Raw genomic sequence first — 9,477 nt, forward strand, 5'->3', positions numbered from 1 at the left:
ACAATGATTATTTTATTGATGATGAGCACATTATTACAATGATGATTTTATTGATGATGAGCACATTATTACAATGATGAATTTTATTGATGATGAGCACACTATTACAATGATGATTTTATTGATGATGAGCACATTATTACAATGATTATTTTATTGATGATGAACATTATTACAATGATGATTTTATTGATGATGAGCACATTATTACAATGATGATTTATTGATGATGAGCACATTATTACAATGATTATTTTATTGATGATGAGCACATTAGTACAATGATGATTTTATTGATGATGAGCACATATTACAATGATGATTTTATTGATGATGAGCACATTATTACAATGATGATTTTATTGATGATGAGCACATTATTACAATGATGATTTTATTGATGATTAGCACATTATTACAATGATGATTTTATTGATGATGAGCACATTATTACAATGATGATTTTATTGATGATGAGCACATTATTACAATGATGATTTTATTGATGATGAGCACATTATTACAATGATGATTTTATTGATGATGAGCACATTATTACAATGATGATTTTATTGATGATGAGCACATTATTACAATGATGATTTTATTGATGATGAGCACATTATTACAATGATGATTTTATTGATGATGAGCACATTATTACAATGATGATTTTATTGATGATGAGCACATTATACAATGATTATTTTATTGATGATTAGCACATTATTACAATGATGATTTTATTGATGATGAGCACATTATTACAATGATGATTTTATTGATGATGAGCACATTATTACAATGATGATTTTATTGATGATGAGCACATTATTACAATGATGATTTTATTGATGATGAGCACATTATTACAATGATGATTTTATTGATGATGAGCACATTATTACAATGATTATTTTATTGATGATGAGCACATTATTACAATGATGATTTTATTGATGATGAGCACATTATTACAATGATGATTTTATTGATGATGAGCACATTATTACAATGATTATTTTATTGATGATGAGCACATTATTACAATGATTATTTTATTGATGATGAGCACATTATTACAATGATGATTTTATTGATGATGAGCACATTATTACAATGATGATTTTATTGATGATGAGCACATTATTACAATGATGATTTTATTGATGATGAGTACATTATTACAATGATGATTTTATTATGATGAGCACATTATTACAATGATGATTTTATTGATGATGAGCACATTATTACAATGATGATTTTATTGATGATTAGCACATTATTACAATGATGATTTTATTGATGATGAGCACATTATTACAATGATGATTTTATTGATGATTAGCACATTATTACAATGATGATTTTATTGATGATGAGCACATTATTACAATGATGATTTTATTGATGATGAGCACATTATTACAATGATGATTTTATTGATGATGAGCACATTATTACAATGATGATTTTATTGATGATGAGCACATTATTACAATGATGATTTTATTGATGATGAGCACATTATTACAATGATGATTTTATTGATGATGAGCACATTATTACAATGATGATTTTATTGATGATTAGCACATTATTACAATGATGATTTTATTGATGATTAGCACATTATTACAATGATGATTTTATTGATGATTAGCACATTATTACAATGATGATTTTATTGATGATGAGCACATTATTACAATGATGATTTTATTGATGATGAGCACATTATTACAATGATGATTTTATTGATGATGAGCACATTATTACAATGATGATTTTATTGATGATGAGCACATTATTACAATGATGATTTTATTGATGATGAGCACATTATTACAATGATGATTTTATTGATGATTAGTACATTATTACAATGATGATTTTATTGATGATGAGCACATTATTACAATGATGATTTTATTGATGATTAGCACATTATTACAATGATGATTTTATTGATGATGAGCACACTATTACAATGATGATTTTATTGATGATGAGCACATTATTACAATGATGATTTTATTGATGATGAGCACATTATTACAATGATGATTTTATTGATGATTAGTACATTATTACAATGATGATTTTATTGATGATGAGCACATTATTACAATGATGATTTTATTGATGATTAGCACATTATTACAATGATGATTTTATTGATGATGAGCACACTATTACAATGATGATTTTATTGATGATGAGCACATTATTACAATGATGATTTTATTGATGATGAGCACATTATTACAATGATGATTTTATTGATGATTAGTACATTATTACAATGATGATTTTATTGATGATGAGCACATTATTACAATGATGATTTTATTGATGATGAGCACATTATTACAATGATGATTTTATTGATGATGAGCACACTATTACAATGATGATTTTATTGATGATGAGCACATTATTACAATGATGATTTTATTGATGATTAGCACATTATTACAATGATGATTTTATTGATGATTAGTACATTATTACAATGATGATTTTATTGATGATGAGCACATTATTACAATGATGATTTTATTGATGATTAGCACATTATTACAATGATGATTTTATTGATGATGAGCACACTATTACAATGATGATTTTATTGATGATGAGCACATTATTACAATGATGATTTTATTGATGATTAGCACATTATTACAATGATGATTTTATTGATGATTAGCACATTATTACAATGATGATTTTATTGATGATGAGCACATTATTACAATGATGATTTTATTGATGATGAGCACACTAAACAATGATGATTTTATTGATGATGAGCACACTATTACAATGATGATTTTATTGATGATGAGCACACTATTACAATGATGATTTTATTGATGATGAGTACACTATTACAATGATGATTTTATTGATGATTAGCACATTATTACAATGATGATTTTATTGATGATTAGCACATTATTACAATGATGATTTTATTGATGATGAGCACATTATTACAATGATGATTTTATTGATGATGAGCACACTATTACAATGATGATTTTATTGATGATTAGCACATTATTACAATGATGATTTTATTGATGATGAGCACACTATTACAATGATGATTTTATTGATGATGAGCACATTATTACAATGATGATTTTATTGATGATGAGTACATATTACAATGATGATTTTATTGATGATTAGCACATTATTACAATGATGATTTTATTGATGATTAGCACATTATTACAATGATGATTTTATTGATGATGAGTACACTATTACAATGATGATTTTATTGATGATGAGTACACTATTACAATGATGATTTTATTGATGATGAGTACACTATTACAATGATGATTTTATTGATGATGAGCACATTATTACAATGATGATTTTATTGATGATGAGTACACTATTACAATGATGATTTTATTGATGATGAGTACACTATTACAATGATGATTTTATTGATGATGAGTACACTATTACAATGATGATTTTATTGATGATGAGTACACTATTACAATGATGATTTTATTGATGATGAGTACACTATTACAATGATGATTTTATTGATGATGAGCACATTATTACAATGATGATTTTATTGATGATGAGTACATTATTACAATGATGATTTTATTGATGATGAGTACACTATTACAATGATGATTTTATTGATGATGAGTACACTATTACAATGATGATTTTATTGATGATGAGTACATTATTACAATGATGATTTTATTGATGATGAGTACACTATTACAATGATGATTTTATTGATGATGAGTACACTATTACAATGATGATTTTATTGATGATGAGTACACTATTACAATGAGTATTTTATTGATGATGAGTACACTATTACAATGATGATTTTATTGATGATGAGTACATTATTGCAATGATGATTTTATTGATGATGAGTACATTATTACAATGATGATTTTATTGATGATGAGTACACTATTACAATGATGATTTTATTGATGATGAGTACACTATTACAATGATGATTTTATTGATGATGAGCACATTATTACAATGATGATTTTATTGATGATGAGTACATTATTACAATGATGATTTTATTGATGATGAGTACACTATTACAATGATGATTTTATTGATGATGAGTACACTATTACAATGAGTATTTTATTGATGATGAGTACACTATTACAATGATGATTTTATTGATGATGAGTACACTATTACAATGATGATTTTATTGATGATGAGCACATTATTACAATGATGATTTTATTGATGATGAGTACATTATTACAATGATGATTTTATTGATGATGAGTACACTATTACAATGATGATTTTATTGATGATGAGTACACTATTACAATGATGATTTTATTGATGATGAGTACACTATTACAATGATGATTTTATTGATGATGAGCACATTATTACAATGATGATTTTATTGATGATGAGTACACTATTACAATGATTATTTTATTGATGATTAGCACATTATTACAATGATGATTTTATTGATGATGAGTACATTATTACAATGATGATTTTATTGCTGATGAGTACATTATTACAATGATGATTTTATTGATGATGAGCACATTATTACAATGATGATTTTATTGATGATGAGTACATTATTACAATGATGATTTTATTGATGATTAGCACATTATTACAATGATGATTTTATTGATGATGAGCACATTATTACAATGATGATTTTATTGATGATGAGTACATTATTACAATGATTATTTTATTGATGATGAGTACACTATTACAATGATGATTTTATTGATGATGAGCACATTATTACAATGATGATTTTATTGATGATGAGCACATTATTACAATGATGATTTTATTGATGATGAGTACATTATTACAATGATGATTTTATTGATGATGAGTACAGTATTACAATGATGATTTTATGGATGATGAGCACATTATTACAATGATGATTTTATTGATGATGAGTACATTATTACAATGATGATTTTATTGATGATGAGTACACTATTACAATGATGATTTTATTGATGATGAGTACATTATTACAATGATGATTTTATTGATGATGAGTACATTATTACAATGATGATTTTATTGATGATGAGTACATTATTACAATGATGATTTTATTGATGATGAGTACATTATTACAATGATGATTTTATTGATGATGAGTACATTATTACAATGATGATTTTATTGATGATGAGCACATTATTACAATGATGATTTTATTGATGATGAGCACATTATTACAATGATGATTTTATTGATGATGAGTACACTATTACAATGATGATTTTATTGATGATGAGTACATTATTACAATGATGATTTTATTGATGATGAGCACATTATTACAATGATGATTTTATTGATGATGAGTACATTATTACAATGATGATTTTATTGATGATGAGTACACTATTACAATGATGATTTTATTGATGAATAGTACATTATTACAATGATGATTTTATTGATGATGAGCACATTATTACAATGATGATTTTATTGATGATGAGTACATTATTACAATGATGATTTTATTGATGATGAGTACATTTTTACAATGATGATTTTATTGATGATGAGTACATTATTACAATGATGATTTTATAGATGATGAGCACATTATTACAATGATGATTTTATTGATGATGAGTACATTATTACAATGATGATTTTATTGATGATGAGTACACTATTACAATGATGATTTTATTGATGATTAGCACATTATTACAATGATGATTTTATTGATGATGAGCACATTATTACAATGATGATTTTATTGATGATGAGTACATTATTACAATGATGATTTTATTGATGATGAGTACACTATTACAATGATGATTTTATTGATGATGAGCACATTATTACAATGATGATTTTATTGATGATGAGCACATTATTACAATGATGATTTTATTGATGATGAGTACATTATTACAATGATGATTTTATTGATGATGAGTACACTATTACAATGATGATTTTATTGATGATGAGCACATTATTACAATGATGATTTTATTGATGATGAGTACATTATTACAATGATGATTTTATTGATGATGAGTACACTATTACAATGATGATTTTATTGATGATGAGTACATTATTACAATGATGATTTTATTGATGATGAGTACAAAATTACAATGATGATTTTATTGCTGATGAGTACACTATTACAATGATGATTTTATTGATGATGAGTACACTATTACAATGATGATTTTATTGATGATGAGTACACTATTACAATGATGATTTTATTGATGATGAGTACACTATTACAATGATGATTTTATTGATGATTAGCACATTATTACAATGATGATTTTATTGATGATGAGCACATTATTACAATGATAATTTTATTGATGATGAGCACATTATTACAATGATGATTATATTGATGATGAGTACATTATTACAATGATGATTTTATTGATGATGAGCACATTATTACAATGATGATTTTATTGATGATGAGCACATTATTACAATGATGATTTTATTGATGATGAGAACATTATTACAATGATGATTTTATTGATGATGAGCACATTATTACAATGATGATTTTATTGATGATGAGCACATTATTACAATGATGATTTTATTGATGATGAGCACATTATTACAATGATGATTTTATTGATGATGAGTACACTATTACAATGATGATTTTATTGATGATGAGCACATTATTACAATGATGATTTTATTGATGATTAGCACATTATTACAATGATGATTTTATTGATGATGAGTACACTATTACAATGATGATTTTATTGATGATGAGTACACTATTACAATGATGATTTTATTGATGATGAGCACATTATTACAATGATGATTTTATTGATGATTAGCACATTATTACAATGATGATTTTATTGATGATGAGTACACTATTACAATGATGATTTTATTGATGATGAGTACACTATTACAATGATGATTTTATTGATGATGAGCACATTATTACAATGATGCTTTTATTGATGATTAGCACATTATTACAATGATGATTTTATTGATGATGAGTACACTATTACAATGATGATTTTATTGATGATGAGCACACTATTACAATGATGATTTTATTGATGATGAGCACATTATTACAATGATGATTTTATTGCTGATGAGCACATTTTTACAATGATGATTTTATTGATGATGAGCACACTATTACAATGATGATTTTCTTGATGATTAGCACATTATTACAATGATGATTTTATTGATGATGAGTACACTATTACAATGATGATTTTATTGATGATTAGCACATTATTACAATGATGATTTTATTGATGATGAGCACATTATTACAATGATGATTTTATTGATGATGAGCACATTATTACAATGATGATTTTATTGATGATGAGCACACTATTACAATGATGATTTTATTGATGATTAGCACATTATTACAATGATGATTTTATTGATGATGAGCACACTATTACAATGATGATTTTATTGATGATGAGCAATTTATTACAATGATGATTTTATTGATGATGAGTACACTATTACAATGATGATTTTATTGATGATTAGCACATTATTACAATGATGATTTTATTGATGATGAGCACACTATTACAATGATGATTTTATTGATGATTAGCACATTATTACAATGATGATTTTATTGATGATGAGTACACTATTACAATGATGATTTTATTGATGATTAGCACATTATTACAATGATGATTTTATTGATGATGAGCACACTATTACAATGATGATTTTATTGATGATTAGCACATTATTACAATGATGATTTTATTGATGATGAGCACATTATTACAATGATGATTTTATTGATGATTAGCACATTATTACAATGATGATTTTATTGATGATTAGCACATTATTACAATGATGATTTTATTGATGATTAGCACACTATTACAATGATGATTTTATTGATGATGAGCACACTATTACAATGATGATTTTATTGATGATTAGCACATTATTACAATGATGATTTTATTGATGATGAGTACACTATTACAATGATGATTTTATTGATGATTAGCACATTATTACAATGATGATTTTATTGATGATTAGCACATTATTACAATGATGATTTTATTGATGATTAGCACATTATTACAATGATGATTTTGTTGATGATGAGTACACTATTACAATGATGATTTTATTGATGATGAGTACACTATTACAATGATGATTGTATTGATGATGAGCACATTATTACAATGATGATTTTATTGATGATTAGCACATTATTACAATGATGATTTTATTGATGATTAGCACATTATTACAATGATGATTTTATTGATGATGAGTACACTATTACAATGATGATTTTATTGATGATTAGCACATTATTACAATGATGATTTTATTGATGATTAGCACATTATTACAATGATGATTTTATTGATGATGAGCACATTATTACAATGATGATTATATTGATGATGAGCACATTATTACAATGATGATTTTATTGATGATGAGCACATTATTACAATGATGATTTTATTGATGATTAGCACACTATTACAATGATGATTTTATTGATGATTAGCACATTATTACAATGATGATTTTATTGATGATGAGCACATTATTACAATGATGATTTTATTGATGATTAGCACACTATTACAATGATGATTTTATTGATGATGAGCACATTATTACAATGATGATTTTATTGATGATTAGCACACTATTACAATGATGATTTTATTGATGATGAGCACATTATTACAATGATGATTTTATTGATGATGAGCACATTATTACAATGATGATTTTATTGATGATTAGCACACTATTACAATGATGATTTTATTGATGATTAGCACATTATTACAATGATGATTTTATTGATGATGAGTACACTATTACAATGATGATTTTATTGATGATGAGCACATTATTACAATGATGATTTTATTGATGATGAGTACATTATTACAATGATTATTTTATTGATGATTAGCACATTATTACAATGATGATTTTATTGATGAGGAGTACACTATTACAATGATGATTTTATTGATGATGAGCACATTATTACAATGATGATTTTATTGATGATGAGTACACTATTACAATGATGATTTTATTGATGATGAGCACACTATTACAATGATGATTTTATTGATGATTAGCACATTATTACAATGATGATTTTATTGATGATGAGCACACTATTACAATGATGATTTTATTGATGATTAGCACATTATTACAATGATGATTTTATTGATGATGAGTACACTATTACAATGATGATTTTATTGATGATTAGCACATTATTACAATGATGATTTTATTGATGATTAGCACATTATTACAATGATGAATTTATTGATGATTAGCACATTATTACAATGATGATTTTATTGATGATTAGCACACTAT

This window comes from Euprymna scolopes, chromosome 12, assembly GCF_053919585.1.
Source record: "Euprymna scolopes isolate OS-2025 chromosome 12, ASM5391958v1, whole genome shotgun sequence".
NCBI classification, from domain to species: Eukaryota; Metazoa; Mollusca; class Cephalopoda; order Sepiida; family Sepiolidae; genus Euprymna; species Euprymna scolopes.